At 37.5% G+C, this 19483-nt stretch overlaps 1 long non-coding RNA gene across 1 annotated transcript in view; it reads left to right on the top strand.

Annotated features, from left to right (window-relative positions):
• Nucleotides 1-19483, top strand: part of LOC142201402 (uncharacterized) — a 137544-nt gene that overhangs the window by 77738 nt on the left and 40323 nt on the right. The gene's annotated exons all lie outside the window — the stretch shown is intronic.

The raw sequence follows: 19483 nt of genomic DNA, 5'->3' as shown, positions 1-19483 counted from the left end.
CATGTCTACATGCCTAAATGCACTGAGTTGCCGCCATGTGATTGGCTGATTAGAAATTAAGTGTTAACGAGCAGTTGGACAGGTGTACCTAATAAAGTGGCCGGTGAGTGTATAAGATATGTCCTCTGCTAGAAAAATGTCACCCTGAGAAAAGGTATAGATACGTAGGCAGCAGGGAAAGGGTTAAAGGGGACAAGACCTAAATAATACATTAACCATAATGTAGGTACAATACTTGCGATTTTGCAAGTCCTACATGAAATATTATTTCACCAAATGTTACAGGAAAGCTTATTCATGGATTTGATTTTAACACTACAAAATCCAGACTTTTCATCAGGAAGGGTCCTTTAAAACCAGCCAACACCTAGCATTGCACATAAAATGTGAGGCTTATGTGTAGTCCAGAAAATAATTCATGAAGTTCCTGAGCAATGGTTCTGACTTTGACATTACCTAGGTTAGCAACGTGGTACATGGTTGTTTGTGTAGTAACAGGATGGATGATAGGTATGCGTTCCATACTTTGGCAGTTTTCCTGAGAACATGTGTGACCAACCAGCATGGATATACCATTACTGCTTGTTGACTTTTTCACTTTCAGTGTTCAGCGCTGTCACTAGACTTACCTTCACCTGACGCAAAGGCTTAGTTCACTACCCTTACTCTAGATATAAATACATAAAGTGGCCCTTTTGGCACACCCTGAAGAAACCACACCCACGGCATATGCCCTAGTCTCCCCTAGCCATGCCCCTGCAGTGTTGTAGGACAGCACTAGCAAGCAGAAATTGGTTTTCCTGGCTAGAAGGAAGAGTAGCATTTTTTGACAATACTGTATTGAGAGAAGTAAACACTTTACTCTATCGGACTATATTGCTAAGATTTGCATATGGGCATTGCTTTACTATATAATTTCATTAATTTGTTAAGGTTAGCCAATGATTGGCATTCTGGATGAGGAGGTTTGGCAAGGCCATGTCAGAGTCTTCCTGCAGGAGTCTTTGTTCTATGCCAGAAAGGCCATCACACTACGCTGGATGGCTCAGTGACTTCCATCAGTGTCAATGTGGAGGAAACTTCTTAATTCCATCCTTACTTTAAAACAGATTGTATACAAGGGATGAGGATGTCCCCAGAAGTTTTACAAAGTATGGGGGCAGTGGTGTAATTCCCCTGCAACCCAGTATACTACCCCATCCATGTGATCGGATATACCTTTCTTTTTTGCCTGGGAGTATGGGGTAGTCTGGAGTTTTTCCAATTTCTCTTTCACCCAATCTGTTGTGTCCCTTTTTGTTATTCAATTTCATTATTTGAGGGTATTATCTGCGAGCTTGTATTAAATATTATATTGCTCCGACTTCTGGGAAGTGTCAAAGGGCTGGTGACAAGAGGATTGTATTATGGACCCAATTTGGATAGGGAGGTGGTGAAGTGATATATTTCTTTGCGACTCTATTCCTTCTTTCTTTTGTTTTGTTAGTCTTTCAGGTATGCTCTTGCTTATGTATTCACGTATACTTTGCTTATACCATTTTATCTTATGTTTAGTATTTTATAATTATGTCTGGTGTATTTTCTTCAATAAAATGAGTTTAAAAAAGGGATATCCAATGATGCTTTAGGCTAATGTATACACATCCTGTAATCATGGACTAACATAAAGGTAGAATAACTACCCATACGCAGTGGATGCTGAATATCACTGTAAATAATAAGACTAAACTTATTCTAATCGACTAGATCTGTCCAGTCATTGATGTAACACAGTGAGCTGTGTAGCATACGGCCACAAGTACATCATAGTATTTTTCTCACTTCCATGATAATAGTATATTGATTATTTTTTATTCCCGAAAGCACAAGCTGAAAGCCAAAAAGTATATCCTGCAAAACAGCTGCCTGCATTCATCTCCATATTTAGCAAGCATCTTCAGATTATCTCTCGTTTATGTTTGAATACATCAAGTGCGTACCAGTAAGTTCTTTCAATTACTTTTATGCTCCATAGAAGACACCTCGTAAAAGTCAAATGGTTTGAGCCATCTGCTGAAGTGATGGGACGCTAGTTAATTGAATCAAACCGTACAATTGATTATCTCAGCAGCTCTCATTAAAATGTGTTAGCGAGCAAGTCAATATGAATACCACCCAAGGACTTACCGTTCTAAATATTGACCGTACAATGATGTGTAAAATAACATTTTGAATAACTGTTTGTATGATTAGAAAACTCAGCCCAAGTATGTAGTCCATACATATATTGTGAACTGTATTCACCATTAACATATATACATTATATTTTTTTATGATGAATTATTATCTACTATGGATGCCTTTGAATCATTTATTTTGTGGTAAAATGGAATAATCTGTCTAGTCACTATGCACTGTGTTCATCATAGACCTATTGTCTGGTATGGTGAATTGAAACTAAACCTATAACACAGGTCAACAGCATTTTTGGGGCCAAAGATATTTCAACGAATTTAGGGTAACTTTGGGGTGCTGATTCTGAATATGTCATCAGTTTTGCCAGATTGGCTCAAGTTTTTGAGATTTGAGATTCCATGTTAGGATACTCCCATTTTCGTTTCTTATGCTTATTGAATCCTTGCACTGCACAGAAATAACAGTCATCATGATGATTTTTTTGCTCTCTCCACACCATTGGAACACCAAATTTGAAGCTTTTTCTTTGTCCTTTGCTCCATTTTCGTAATAATTCGATACATGCTTTGCACACTATGTGTGGTGCCCAAGACTTGTCTTGGTCCCCAAGCATAACCTCAAAATAGGCCAAATACACTTTTTTTATGAAGTCTGTTATGTTTCTTCTATGTTTTTGCAGTGTATATTCACCACAAATGTAACAGAATGAGTCTGGATCGTTAAGACAACTTCTTCTTGATGAGTTCATGCTTTTCATTGGAAAACAGACAACAACATAAAGTTAGTGCAAAAATCAAGCTATGAACAAACTTTTAGAACACTAATTAACAAAAAACTATATTGAGAACTGCTCAGTTCAAGTACTAATCCAAAGAAATTAATGAGATGATGCGTCGCATTTACCAACAAGTGCTATAAATAAGATACCAAAAATCTCAAAAACTTGAGCCAATCTGGCAAAACTGATAGCATATTCAGAATCAGCACCCCAAAAATACCCCAAATTCATTAAAATATTTTGGACACCAGTAATTTTTTTTTATTTTTTGTTGACCTGTGTAATCTATATAATAACCTATATGCTCTGCTTTTGCAATAGACAGATGCTTTTCATCCTACCCATACTCCAATCTGCTTTGTACAACCTCCTCCTCTACATTATATATCTATATTAATGGGCTACTATGAGGAGGTAGTGACAGAGCAGAAGGAGCCATCTCATCTATGTCAGAAGTAGAAGGACTGCAAGCTATCTGAGGGAGTCTTATACCTTCCATGGAGTCAGACACCTGCACTGTCTCTACTATTGATAAAGGAAGTGTCACTTCATTCAATAATGACACCCTACTGTTCACCCTTTGACTTAAGTATGTAGGTGCGGAGGCAAACCTTTCCCTTTTACATCCTTAGGTGTATTACTGTAGATGGCCTTTTACATTCTCTGCCTGTATTTGGTGTTATGTACCTATTGCTGACCGTAGTGTTGATATAATCTACTAAGAAAGGAAGAAGTTTTGGCACATCCTGTGGTCTTACCTCATGCTGCCTATGGTGTGATGCGTGGGTTATGCTGGGATAAGGGCTTGCTGTATATAAGGGCTGCTCTTTTCGGGAGTCAAGTCTAACTCATTCCTTCGTTGGTCAGGTCTGAGTTGATCTGGAAAGCAGCTACAATATTACAAAGAACTGGAGGCCTAGTCTGTGAGTGTAGGTGGGAGCGTTGCCGGTGAGAACAGGAATGATGCCCATTGTCTTGTGATTGAAGTGCTGTGCTGTATGCAAATCCTCTAAAATGAAGTTCGGTAAAGTTTCTTTTCTGGTATATGAGTGCCCGGTGATTTTGTCTGACATGGCTATATTACACCGTCAGTCCTGTGCAAGTGTGGCGTCAGCAGGATGGCAGCTGGCATAAATATATTACTAAGGGAAAATGGCTGTTACAAGTATAGGACAATGACCCCAAACATGTTTCAAAGAACTAGATTAAAAAACAAAAAATAGAGCAAGTAGTCCTTTTAGCAGCATAATGTAGTCAAGAAACCAAGCATTCAAGGACATCATATAATGATTATAATTATGAAGTCTTCCTTCTTTCTTCTTCTGTTCCTTAGCTCCTAGTATATCTTCTCTTCTCAGCTTGTGTGTCTGCTTCCATAATATATTACTGTATCCTGTCTCTGTATTTCTATGCTGCTGTAACATACTGAAATTTCCCTACTGTGGGACTAGTAAAGGATTATCTTATCTAAACCACACTAGTCAGAGCACTCACAAAGCATACTGAGATAACACGAGTCATTATATTGTGCACATACATGGGGAGTCCATGCCAGCTTGAGGGCACACTTATCAGAAAAGCAGATTCTAAAATCTTCTGCTATTTTGATAATTTGATTTGTAATTGAGAAATTTTGGATTAAAGGGGTTGTCTGAGTCTATGTGCAGCTGATCTGTGGGGGTGCATGGTATCAGCCTCCCAGAGAACCCCATTAATTTGTTTCATTAGTTTTACAAGATTATTGTCCATTACATATACATAACAGCTCCCCATAGTTTACAGTTATAGTTAAAATCCTTACAATTTGCTGTAATATATAGATAAACAAGTACAAATCCGAAGTTAAAATATAAAGAGAACATAATGATACAAGGAACTGCACTGAATTTTCTTCCTTCCCTGCATTTCCATTTATCAGCTTTTCTTAGTATAAAATGAAAGCTATGTATTCTGAACTAATGTCTCACCATAAGCCCTCTTAAAGACACTAAATGAGGTTGATAAAGTGATCACAGCCAATAATGTTCAAAGCATAAATGCACCAAAGTCAACCTTAAGTACAGTAATAAACCAGAAATATAATCAGAATTATTCCCTGACAAGACTTGTTTTGTGTGAAAAGTTATAAAGCCACTTATAGCATAAAGTTTTATAACAAGAACCTAAATTAGGCTTCACTAAGAGATATTGCTTCTTTAAAAAGAAATGTTCGCAAAGACGCCCAAGTTACTTTGGCCAAATGTAGATTTATAGGGCTGAAATACTTATTCTCAATAATTCTTAATTAAGTCTGACAGCTTTAGTGTTGAGACTAAAGGAAATGGCTGAGAAGACAGGCTGAAAACAAGACCAATTCCTTGTAGTCCCATAGCTAGTCTTTATTTACAGGTTTTGCTGTATTTCTTGGGGATAGAGAAGCAGTAGTTGCTTTAATTATACATGATGTGCACCGTGGCTCGTCATAACTAATAAATAAAGATACTACGTCTGTCGGCACCTATACCTGTCCTGCGATCTTAATTATGGCTAGATGGTGAAAAGCCAAACACAATGCATCTATCCTTCTATATTCGCCAGCAATTATACTTCATTTGCACGTTTATGAAGAAGCTGTTAAGTGAAATGCCTTTATATATGCCACCATTTAGACTTTATTGAAAAGTACAAAAACTAATGACTAACTATTATCGTGAATTAAATAATACATGGTAATGCATGGATATAAAGGTCTTGTTGCAAAGAAATCTATTAAGGTTAGAAGAAAACACCTGCTAAAAAATCCAAATTCTGGAATTATTTTTTGCTTCTGGTCACTGGAGAAACTTGAATATTTATTAATAAAATTAAGATTTAATAATTTATTATGTCTGCGTATCATTACGGGATTTACATACAACTCCTTGGCACTTTATGTAAATCTAATCTTGGGAAAAATAACATTTCCATATTTTTTTCTAACGTAAAAAAATAAAAATATAATATTTTTTCTAATTTAGAAAAGTTGCTTATTTTCTATATTAAAATTAGTTTGCTGATTTTTACATTAGTTACTAACCCCTTGTAGTAAGTGAACACTTTATTGTATGTAGAGATCACATCCTAGCAACAATCTCATTCATGATTATTAAAGGCAGGATTATGCAAAGTATCAGATTCTAGCTTTATAATAGAGATTTTAGTACAGGATCACACAGTTACAATCTGAATGTCTACTTTTGCTTCCTACACCTAATGCCTGTACATGCCACAGAGCACGCTCACAACAATCTCCCATAGAATCCAATTAGCAATTTTATTTGCCAATGTCTCGGTGTATAGACAAGTAAAAGTTTGGTTGCAGAAGTTCCTGTGTCTGAAAGTATATTTAATAAATGTGAATTAGGATTGTTGTTGCAGCAAACACATGGATTTCTATCAGAATATGCAAATCTGTCTTCCATGATGTAAATAGGAAGACAGTGCCTCAGTCATGCAGCCCAATAGAGGGCGCTCCCTTTAACATCATGCGGACCTTCCCAGAGGCCTTTGCTGCAAATGATGTGGGATTTTACCAAGCGAGTCTTCTCAGCAGCAAAGGACTCTGGGAAGGTCGGGCATGATGTTAAAGGGAGCGCCCTGAGACACTGTCTTCCTATTTACATCATGGAAGACAGATTTGCATTTTCTTCCCATGATCCTCTTCACAGTGGGAGCGTCTATGGCTTAATAAGACTCCACACACCTAAATGGTGGTCTCTACCTAAGGAGTGACGATATCCCCTTAACCCCATCAGAACGTTAGAATTGGAAAGCCAAACCACTGACTAAATATTTAGCAAACTATGCACTTAATTAATTATACAATATTAATAATTGTCTAAGATAAAAAAAATATATATATATATTATATTTTGAAGCTAGAGTCAGTAATTTTTTTTTTTAATTCAGATTTCCTCTGACTCTACAGCCCTGATTTGTAAGTCACATTTCATTGAATCAGAGAATGGCAAAAATTATTGCAACAAATCTGATACATTTGAATATACTGTAAAATGTATCTCTGGAATTGATATTGCAGTAGCTAGGGCAAGATAACTGCCCCTATAATCATATAAAGTCTCCGGCCCGGCCTTACCATAACTCCTAGACAGTATGCCTGTTACCCTGGGATTGTGTTTGACTTTTCTTTCACCCCCCCCCCCCCGCCCATATCCAATAACTCACACGCTTGTGTCAACTCCACCTCAAAAACATCTCCAGAATCATCCCTTCTCTACCACAGATACATTAAAGACTTTTATTGTCTCCCTGATTCACTCTTGACTTGACTACTGTAACTCCTTACTAATCGTTCTTCCCCATACTAAATTCTCCCCTCTACAATCTATTCTGAATGCAGCAGCCAGGCTCATCTACAGTGTCAGTCTAGACGCTAAAGCGATGCCTCTGGTCTGTGTCAGTCACTACATTGGCTGCCTGTTTAATACAAATACAATATAAACATATCACCCCCATCATCCACAAGCCTCTCCATAATGCTGCACCTCCCTAAATCTCCTCCCTTATCTCTGTCTACTGCCCAACTTGTGCTCTCTATTCACTCAGTGACCTAAGACTAACATCCTCTATTACCAGAACCTCCCACGCTCATATGCAAGACTTCTCCCGAGTTACACCACTCCTCTGGAATGCTTTATCCGAGACAATCAGATTATCTCCCAATTTCTACAGCTTCAAGTGCAAACTAAAGACAGTCCTATCACAATTCGTAATATAAACCCTTCTGCAGTTCAAATCCCTAAAACAAAACCTCCTATTCGTGCTCCCTCATTACCCGACAGGATATGATGTTATATCGGACTGTAACTTTATATGTCCAGGCACTATCTGCACATCAAAGGACACTGACTTGTGACTGCTCATACAGCTTTATTTATGTGTAATGAAAGTAACCTCAATAACAGAAAAGACTGGACCATTGTACAAGCAATGTTATCTTTGATTTCGCCCCTGTTAACTTTCCTGTCACCCCCTATACCTCATAGATTGCAAGCAAGGCCCTCAGTCCCTTTGTGTGAATTAACTTTTACTCTGTAATGTCCCTTTATGTCTGTACTTGAACCCTAAAATTTTAAAAAGTGCTGCGGAATATGTTGGCACTATATGAATAAATTGTATTCTTCAATAATAATAAATATTCATTTTTCAGTATACACTACCATTCAAAAGTTTAGGGTCACTTAGAAATGTTCTTATTTTTGAAAGAAAAGCACAGTTTGTTCAATGAAGATAACATTAAATGTATCAGAAATACACTCTGTACATTGTTAATGTGGTAAATGACTATTCTAGCCACAAACATCGGGTTTTTAATGCAATATCTACATAGGTGTATAGAGGCCCATTTCCAGCAACCATCACTCCAGTGTTCTAATGGTACATTGTGTTTGCTGACTGAGGAAGAAGTCTAATGGATGTTTAGAAAACCCTTGTGCAAGTATGTTAGCACAGCTGAGAACAGTTTTGCTGGTTAGAGAAGCTATAAGGGGGCCTTCACATGGAGTAAAGTGGCGCTGATTCTGCCATGATAACTCGCGTCAGAATCAGCGCTGATAAAGACTCCCATCGACTTTAGTGTGTTCCGCACGTTAAATGGAACCCATTGAAGTCAATGGGAGTCTTATATTGTGCTTGTTTTGTTCCTGTGCCTGATAGTAAGCCACACGTACAGTTAGGTTATGATTTCTGTTTATTTAGTCGCTCAGACGAGCAGGATTATTATTTTTTTTAATGTAGATTGTGAGCCCCATATAGGGATCACAATGTATATATTTTGTTCTTTCTTCCTATCAGTATGTCTTTGTAGAATGGGAGGAAATCCACGCAAACACGGGGAGAACATACAAACTCCTTGCAAATGTTGTTCCTGGTGGGATTCGAACCCAGGATTCCAGCGCTGCAAGGCTGCAGTGCTAACCACTGAGCCACCGTGTTGCCCCCAACGAGCAGGATTTTGTGTAACTTTTTCCTGAAATTAAGGATGTATTTTATTTTGTTCATTTTCAGCCTGAAGTGAAGTTTTATTTTCCTTTCTTTCCTGTCAGTAAAGCGCACAATCTGGTCCCATGATACAACACTTCTCAGTAAGACTGTGTTCACATCGTGTATTATTATGATAAAACTACACACCTTTTTGAAACCCTCACATACGTTTTTAAAATTGCATGATTTGCTCAAAAGTGCACACAGTTTTCTGATTTTTGGGCAGAAACATACCACTGTGTGTCTGATTCTCTGATGGATCAGCACAGTGGATACAAAAACTGTAGTGTGAACAAGCCTTAATTTACTTTAATTGTTTTGTTTTTATTTTCCTTTGTTTATAGAATTCTCCTAACGTTTGTGTATATTGTACAGATGTACAGTATGTCATTTGTAATACACACATACATTTTTTATAATGCGTTTTCATTTTTGGTCTAGATTAGTCAGTATTCACTAGTAATGTCATTTTGTTGTTTAAACACAGTTTTCCTCATAATATAAACAATACTGGCTCAGATATATAGCTCAGCATACAACACGGAAAAAGCACAAGCCAATAACAATCACAACATATCTATAAAAAGTATCAAAATATTTTATTGTATCAGGTAAACAAAAATACCATGTTTTTATTTGTTTTTATGGTATTTTTGTTTACCTGATACAATAAAATATTTTGATACTTTTTATAGATATGTTGTGATTGTTATTGGCTTGTGCTTTTTCCGTGTTGTATGTCATTTTGTTGTCCCTGGCGCATTTGTATTCTCTATTCCCTAAAGTTTTCTAGATGGGGTAAGCAATTATCGCTACTGTTTCTTATTTTAAGCTAAATGTTTAAAAAAGGTCAATACTTTACTTTGTATTATGGAGATTTTAAATTAGTAACAGTGCAAATGATTTGTTTTCCAAGCTTAATTATTTGAAAAATAAATTGTATGTCTATTCTCCCATTATATACTTTGTTTCCTTTTTACACTTAATATTTTGCCTAGGATTATCCAGAAACACATATGTTTAATTAGTTCTTATTTGAAAGAAAGCTCCATCTATAACAATGTAGAAAAATATGTACAATAGGTTTTCATTTAATCTTAAAATGCAGTCCTTCAAAAGCTTTGAAATTGGATGTTTAATTTTCTTCCTGTTGGAAATCACTAATCAGCAACTAATCATTTGAAATACCAGAACATTAATTTAATTAAAAGCTCATTTATCTCCCACTACAACAAACACTAAATATTTATCATACAGGTTGGGGGTATTCTATACTGAAGTGGCTGTGTCGTTAATTTATCTTTTTTTATTTATACATTTATGGCCATAGAAAAGAGGAAAATTGTTTATCTTCCACGGTACTGTGCAAAAGTTTCTTTTAGGTGTGGAAAAAGGCTACAAAGTATGAATCATTTAAAAACACTTAAGGCTAAGACCCCCATGTAGCGTGTCACAGCCAAAAAATGCTGCAGAAAAACCTACAATGTTTTTCACAGAAAGTCCACAAAACTTTTCTTCTGCAGATTTTCTGCCCCTACTATACTGATAAGGAAAACGCCAGCGTTCCTATAGGTGTAATTGACATGCTGAGATTTTCAAAAGCATGAGCATTTTTTTAAATCACAGCTTTTCTGCTGTACATATTTTTTTTGTTTTTTGCAATGTGTGGATGGAATTGGCCAGAATCTCATCCAATCTCAATCCAGGCACTATAAAACGCAGTGTTTTCGCGATGTGGGACACAGGGCTAAAGAAGTTTGAATAGTTTAGTATTGTAAATTAACAAAATGCGGAATGAATCGATAAAATAGAAATGTAAATCAAGTCAATATTTTGGTATGATCACCTATAACATACAGTGTATCATGGAACTACTGTGCTACCAAACTGGTTTAACTTGGGTTCACCTGTAAGGACTCCTTGGTTTTTACACTTCCTACTTCATCTGAGTGATATTCCTCTAAAGTCCTACAAAGTATTTATTGTGAGTCATCAGATCAATGCTGGCCCTGTGGAGATGTCTTGATCCCTTCCTCAAACTCTGGTTTCAAAAAGTAGAAGAGTTGTGTTTAATGGAAGTCCCAATAGCCCAACTGCATGACCATCTTCACGAAGACATGGGACTATTGGTTACTCTGCCAAAATTCCAATGAATACAACTCCATCATGTTATCAACCTTACAGAGACCCATGGACTGATCTCACCCCCTTGCTGATCCTTGATTGCCTCAGTGTCCAGAAGATCCAGACAGGAAGTCAGGTAAGTATGATGAGTTAAAAGGGTGTTGGGTTCCAGAAACTCAACATCTCTGGAAAAAGTGCCTGTGATCTAGGTAAATATAGATTTTTTGTAACCTAAGTAATTTAGAAGGTAGTTGGGGGACATCATTTTATCAAGGACAACCCCTTTAAAGTAATGATATGACCCCCACAAAGATCTAATCCTAACACTGAGTTCATTTGGGGTTGTATGATGAGACATAATGATTTAAACAAGTCCTACATCCACAGAAGATCTGTGGTTAGTTCTTCAACAATCTCCCTACCAAGTTCCTACAAAAACTGTCTGCGGCTGAAGCCCCACATTGTGGAAATGCAACTTTTTAGGTTGAAGATTTTTTTTTTTTTTTTAGCCAAATCCAGGAGTAGATTGAGAAGAAGGTAAAAGTATAAGAACTTCCTGTATATTTCCCATTCCTTTTATAATCATTCTTGGCTTTGGCTCAAAAAAACGAAGCAAAATCTGCAACAAAAAAAGCTGCATTTCTGCAACGTGGGACCTCAGCCTCCAAGTGTACCAGGAAGTACTGATGCTGTTTTGAAGTCAACGGATTGTCACACCAAATCTTATCTTGATTTAGATTTAGTTTTTATTCATTCACTTTAAAACATGTTAATTCACAAACATAAACTATTTACATTATCTATTTACAAGTTCTTTCTTTCTTTTCTGTGCCTAAAAACTTTGCACAGTACTTTATCTAATGTAATTTTACTATATATTGCAAAAGTGCAAACTACCCCCAAAAATCAATCCCACTAATGTATAAAAATACAACTTTTATTAAATGTTTAATAAAATCACATACACCATGATAGTATAGTAACAAAGAAAAGAAGGGGGCAATTAAAATAGTTCAATACAGGTAGCCAATGTGAAAGAGTATAGGTAATAAATCACATAGATGTGATACACGATATAAAAATCTAAATAGTAATATGTAATATACATGTGTGCATATGCAACTAGGCAGCCCCTGCGTCTGACTTCCCCAGACGCTGCAAGACACTGACTGCTGTGTCCTGCAGCGTCTAATAGAGAATTAGTGATGCTTTTATCAAAGCATCACTAATTCAAGTTTTCTAAAGTAAAAAGTGTAAAAGTAAAAAAAAAAAAAAGTAAAAAATCAATAAATAAAGTGTCTGATAAAAATGAATAAAGTTATAAAGCCCCAAAATTCCCTTTTTTTCTTTAGAAAATGAATTATATTAAAAAAAACCTAAAAGTTAATAAAAACAATACATATTTGGTATCGTCGCGTCCGTAACAATCTGAACAATAAAACTGCAACAATATTTAATGTATACGGTGAACTTCGGAAAAAAAAACGGAAAAAACCCTCCGGAAGTAGTGATTTTTCGCCATCTCACCTTACAAAATATGCTATAAAAGGTGATCAAAAAGTAATGATCACCGCACAACAGTACCAATAAAAAGCGCACATTGTCCCGCAAAAAATAAGCCCTCAACCAACACTGTCAACCAAAAAATAAACATGTTACGCCTCTCAGAAGATGGCGATACAAAAAACATTGATTTATGTCCCTAAATGTGTTTTTATTCTACAGAATTAGTATCGCATAAAAAAATAATATAAATGAGGTATCGCCGTAATCGCACCGACCGGCAGAATAAAGGTCACATGTTGCTTAATTGTACGCTACATGGCAAAAAATTTAAAAGGTAGAATGCAATGCCAGAATTGATTTTTCTTTAAAAAATCCAGCAAAAAAGAGTTAATAAAATGTATTCAATAAGTTGTAGGCACCCAATTATGGTGTCATTACAAAATGCATCTCATCCCGCAAACAACAAGCCCTTATATGGCCACGTCACCAGAAAAATAAAGAAAATATAGCATCTAGTAATGTGAAGACAAACAACCCCAAAATCGCCAAATCATTAGAACACAACTGACTGCGGCAGGAAGAGAATATATAAGCTGTGCGAGTGAATATCAGGGGACACCCCAGATTTACAGCTTATGAGGGAAAAGACACCAGAAGTGACCCCCAGAGTAACTCCGCCAATCATGGGACATAGTAGGGAATTTGGTGTTCCCAATGTCCTCCGCACCGCTTATATATTCCCCTTCACCATCCGCTATGCAGTCACGTCTGGGATACTAATACTCACTACACCCCCTGATACATTCTTTGAGGGGTGCAGTTTTCAAAATGGGGTCACTCCTTTGGGGAATCAAGTTTTCTGGTACGTTATAGACTCTACAAACATGGCATGGCGTCCGGATACCAAACATCTGAATCTGTACTCCAAAAGCCGCATAGCGCTCCTTCCCTTCTGCTCCCTGCTGTGTACCCCAACTGCAGATTATGCCCCATGTATGACACATGTATGACACTGGTGTACCCGGGATAATGTACGTAATGTCATATGTGGGTATAAACTGATATTAGGGCACAGCCGGACACAGAAGGGAAGAAGGGTTATTGGAGCACAGACGGTTTGGTTTTTGGATGCCATGACACTTTTGCAGAGCTGAAGCGCCAGTAAAGTGGAATCCCCTGATATGAGACCTTATTTTGGAAACGACACCCCTGAAGGATTTATCCAGGGGTACAGAGAGCATTTTTAACCCCCAAATGTTGCTATAACTTATTATCCATAAATGAATACGAAGCTGATTGTGAAAGGTGAAAATGACCATTTTTCCAGGAACCCGTCATTTCAGTGCGTAATATGTTGTGCCCGACTTGTATCAGAGATGAACCCTCTGAAAGCTGTTGTGCCCGGGATACCCGCTTACCAGTTTTTGGAGTGTGTATCTCTGCTGACATAAGTCGGGCACAACATATCAGATACTGAAATGGCGAATCTCTGGAAAACTTCATTTTTAACTTCTCATTATCAGCCGCAATTTCATTTCTGAAAACCAAATAAATGCAACACTCAAGGGTTAAAAATGCTCGCTACGCCACTTGATAAATCCCATCAGTGGGCTAGTGTCTAAAATGGGGTGACATGTCTGCAGATTCCAATTTATTGGCAATTCAGGGGCTTTGCAAAAGTGACGTCCAAAAACCAAACTGTGCTCCAAAAACCAAAATAGCGCTCCTTCCCTTCTGTGCCCAAACAGCCTTTCTACCCACATATGGCATTAAGTCCGATATCCGGGGTACACCAGTGTCATACATGTGGGCATACACCACCATTTGGGTACACAGCAGGGCGCAGATGTGAAAGGAGCGCTATGTGCTTTTGGAGTGCAGATTTAGATTGTTGGTGTTTGGACACCATGTCATATTTGCCAAAACCCTAAAATTTCCCCTACAAAATGGGGTCACTTCTTGGCGAATTCCAGTTTACTGTCACCTCCAGGGCTCTGCAAAAACAACATGGCACCCCGAAAGTCCCTCTAACTCTGTACCCCAATAGCTATAAAGCGCAGTGCTCCTTCCCTTCTGCGCCCTGCTGTGTGCCCAAGCAGCAGTTTACACCCACATATATAATTTTCTGCCCCTCGGGATGGCCCCTTAATAGTTTTAGGAGTGCAGGTCTCTGGCAGATTTCTTTAAAAATTTCAATTTTCATTTTGTACATTCATTTTTGGGAAGCATTTTTAGGCTCAAAATGATAATACCCCTTGATACATTCCTTGATGGGTGTAGTTTTAAAATGGGGTCACATTTGAGGGGTTTCCATTGTATTGGTACTTTAGGGGCTCTGCAAATACGACATGGCACCTGAAAACTATTCCAGCAATATCTGCCCTCCAAAAGCCAAATAGTGCTCTTCCCATTCTGACCCCCACCATGTCCCCATACAGCAGATTATGGCCACATATGGGGTATTTCCGTGTTCAGGAGAAATTGTGTAACAAACTGTGGGGGGCTTTCTCTCCTTTAACCCCTTATGAAAATGAAAACTTTGGGGATAAAGGGACATTTTAGTAATTTTTAACCTACACATCCCTAAGTTAGTAAAATCTGTGAAACGGCTATAGGGTCAAAATGCTCACTATACCCCTCAATGAATACCTTAAGGGGTCTAGTTTATAAAATGGGGTCATTTATGGGGGGGTTCAATTGTTTTGGTAACTCAAATCTTGATTGAATGTGCAATGGGCCTGAAATATCTGCAAGCAAAATTTGTGTCTTGAAATCCAGTTGGTGCTCCCTTCTTTTTGGGCCCTGCCGTGCGTCCGTACATAGGATTAAGGCTACAAAGTGTACATTTTTGAACACGGGAGAAATGGGGCCATCTATTTTGGGGTGTTTTTCTTCATTTTCATGTGTTATGTGCAAAAAAAACTGCCTTTAAAATTACTCTTTTGTGTAAAAAATATGAGAATTTTTAGTTTGACGCAAATTCTTTTAAAACCTATGGGGTCAAAATACTCACTATACCCCTCAATGAATACCTCAAGGGGTCTAGTTTATAAAATGGTGTCATTTATGGGGGTTTTCAATTATTTTGGTAACTCAAATCATGAGCAATGGGCCTGAAACATTTTGAAGCAAAAATTGCATCCGTACATAGGATTAAGGCCACAAAGTGTACATTTTTGAACATGGGAGAAATGGAGTAATCTATTTTGGGGTGTTTTTCTTCATTTTCATGTGTTATGTGCAAAAAAAACTGCCTATAAAATGACACTTGTGTAAAAAAAAAAAATATATGAATTTTTTTTTTAGTTTGACGCAAATTTTCTCAAAACTTATGGGGTCAAAGTACTCTCTATACCCCTCAATGAATACCCTAGGGGGTCTAGTTTATAAAATGGGGTCATTTATGGGGGTTTTCAATTGCTTTGGTAACTCAAATCTTGTTTGAATGCGCAATGGGCCTAAAATATCTGCAAGCAAAATTTGTGTTTTGAAATCCAATTGGCCCTCCCTACCTCTTGGGCCCTACTGTATGTCCGTACATAGGACTAAGGCCACAAAATGGACATTTTTTTAACACGGGAGAAGTGGGGTGATATATTTTGGGGTGTGTTTTTTCTTTTTGATGTGTTGTGTGCAAGAAAACCTGGCTTTAAAATGACATATATTTGAAGAAAACGAAAATGTAATTTTTTTCATCATTTGTAATATTTCTTGCAAAATAATATTTGTTTGACCAAAATGCTTACTTTACCCCTCAAAGAATACCTGAAGGGGTCTAGTTTTCCAAATTTAATTTGAATCCCATTTAATGGGAGGTTCTGTCATTATGCCACCAATTCCTGTCTGCAAACATAGCTTGGTACAGGAAAAAATGACAAACTCAAAATTTCCAAAATTTGCTTATAAACTTGATAAACTTGTAAATTGTCTAAGTTACTCAAATATGCTAAAATTATTTCAAATATGCTTGAAACACAAAAGGAACATTTGGAAATATATAACTACTAACTTTTTTGCCCTGTATTATTGAGTATATGTGAGATATTGCAGCTAAAAATGGAAAACATTGAAAACTTTTCAAAATTTTCAGCATTTGCGAGTTTTTAAATAAATTTACGCAAGTTATATCAGTCTAATCTTACCTTCTCAGTAAAGTACATGTCATGAAAAAAAAAAATATCAGAATCGCTTGGATGTGCTATACTGTTACATAATTATTCACTGATAGTCACACAGGGCAAATTTCCAAAATTTGGCTTGGTCATTAAGGTCCAAAACAGGCTGGTCACTAAGGGGTTAATGAATTCTGCAATCCTGATCGTAAAGAGCCTCTGACAAACATCTGAACTTAGCCTTATTGTGACCAGTTATTCATTGCTAGATCCCAATGACTGCATATTTTTTTTGCTGGCATGTTATAAAAGGGAAAGGGATGGTTTGGATTTGTTAGAAATATTTTGTTGATCAGCAGATGGATGAGAGAGGCCGGATATAATAGCAGAAACATTATTAGGAGACCAAGGAAGGAAGAAATAAGTAGACTGTGTTAACCTTGCTGATGTCACTAAATTTGACATGACATTATCCTTATACAAGGTCCCAGTCACATTAATCTGACCATCGCCTACTTTTGACGTCAATGTTAAATAACCAATCGAAGGAGGCACGTGTCATCAGCCATCTGGGTGCACTCATCTTTGTGGAAGGCACGATGGAACAACACAAGTATGCATCTATCCTTGCAGACCATGTTCACCCCTACATGCAAATTTTTTTTCCTCGGGATGATGGCATCTACCAGCAGGACAATGCGAGGTGTCATAAAGCTCACAGTGTACGTGCGTGGTTCGAGGAGCACCAAGATGAGTTTACCGTACTCCCTTGGCCAGCACATTCCCCAAACTTGAACCCAATCGAGAATCTGTGAGACCACCTCGATCGGATTGTTCGCACCATGGATGCTAAGCCGCGTAACCTAGCACAGCTGGCCACAGCACTGGAGTCGGCATGGCTCAACATCCCAATGAACACAATCACAACATCCTGCACGTCTTGAACTGGTCCACTCTGCGAATGGTGGTTATTCTGGATTTTGACAGGTGGTCACATTAATGTGATTGGACTGTGTAGTAGTAGGTTGTAGATCAGAGAACAATTGACATTGGGGATTTGGGTTATTTGAAAACTAAGAACTTTTTTTGATATTTTAACCTAGAATATCATTTATTTTTTTTCCTTTAAGTACGCCTGAAGTATTATTGAGCGATAAGCTGTATTCTGTATTTTAAAGCGTATTGTGTTTTTGTACAGCTTTGGAATCCACATACTCCATTAAAGCAGTGTAATAAGGAGGAGTTACTCTTTCCTTTTCCTCCTAATTGCTATGTACAAGGTCCTCTATTTTGTAAGTGTTGTGTTAATGAAGAGTCAGTGAAAGCTAAAATCAATTACATAGTTAATGGTATGGATTCATTATCACAAATTACATTAAAACAACAGATAAGTATGTTTACATGTTCTGGCATATCTGAATAAATGATTACTTTGAACACATCTTTTCTTTGATAAAATATCTTGTAAATCTCTGGTACAAAACGTTCTGCAGTGATTTGTAATACAGAATAGGATGCCATTTTTCCTCATTTAAAAACTAATTAAATTTCTGGTAATAAAATTCAGGAAACGCAAAATCGTCACTATCATTCATATACTTCTCATATACCGGTATGCAATATGGAACCGTAAATGGTTGCCTTTTTTCTGCAATCATTTAAGATATCCCATACACTAACATGTAATGGCAAAAGAAGCCCCCTGTTGTATGCTGGGATGCCTATAACTGCTTAGGTACTGTAGCATTCAGAGGTACACATACAGAATATATAGGGAAGAAATGACTGTCCTGTTTCTGATCCTGTGCTGAACACTTAGTAGAGGACATTGCTGCCATCTTGGGAATTTATAAATGACATTATTTGTTTATGTGGGTACCAATGGTTTTTAGGGGGTTTCTCAGAGCGGGCTAAGGATGGTTCCTACTCTGATAATGAGAAGTAAAGGAAAGCTACAGAAAAAAAAATATTATGGAAAAAATATTGCTGCACCTACCAAAGTAAGCTATAGGTTCACATGTACTTTAGTCATACCAACTTTTATGATGACCTATGTTTCTATCTATCTATCGATCGCTCGATCGATCTATCATCAGTCTATAGATAGAAATGTCGTTATCATCATTTGCCTAAATTCTATTGATGCTTCTCTATTTGAAATATATGAAAATTTTCATTGCAGTCACAAAAATGTAGAACTCTGGTGTTTGAGTTGAATAAAAAAAAGCTTAGTGTAACTTGTTGCTTATTGCTTCCTAGAATTATGGTACTAGTGTTATGACGAAGTTAAAGGGGCTCTATCAGCAAAATCACGCTGATAGAGCCCCACATATGCGTGAATAGCTTTTAAAAAGGCTATTCGGGCACCGTAAATGTTATATTAAACTGTCCCCCCCCCCCCCCGTTTTAAAATAATACCCTAAAAAAGAATGTGATAAACTTACCATCGCGCACCCTGGGCGGGCATTCAGGGTGTGTCTTCTTCTTCATCCACGCCTCCTCTTCCTCCAATGTCCACGGGTCCTGTCTTCCTCCGACGCTCGCGAACTGACATTGATAAAAAAAAATGACCTGGGCGCATGCGCAGTAGCCGTAGTAGAAGCCGCATGCTACTGCGCATGCGCTCAGGCCATTTTTTTTTAAATCACTTTCAGCTCGCGAGCGCCGGAGGAAGACGTGACCTGAGGACATCGGAGGAAGAGGAGGCGTGGATGAAGAAGACGGCGCACCCTGAATGCCCACCCAGCGTGCACAATGGGTAAGTAGA

The sequence above is a fragment of the Leptodactylus fuscus genome, chromosome 4, assembly GCF_031893055.1.
Source record: "Leptodactylus fuscus isolate aLepFus1 chromosome 4, aLepFus1.hap2, whole genome shotgun sequence".
Classification (NCBI taxonomy): domain Eukaryota; kingdom Metazoa; phylum Chordata; class Amphibia; order Anura; family Leptodactylidae; genus Leptodactylus; species Leptodactylus fuscus.
This window is presented reverse-complemented; position numbering and strand designations above follow the sequence as displayed.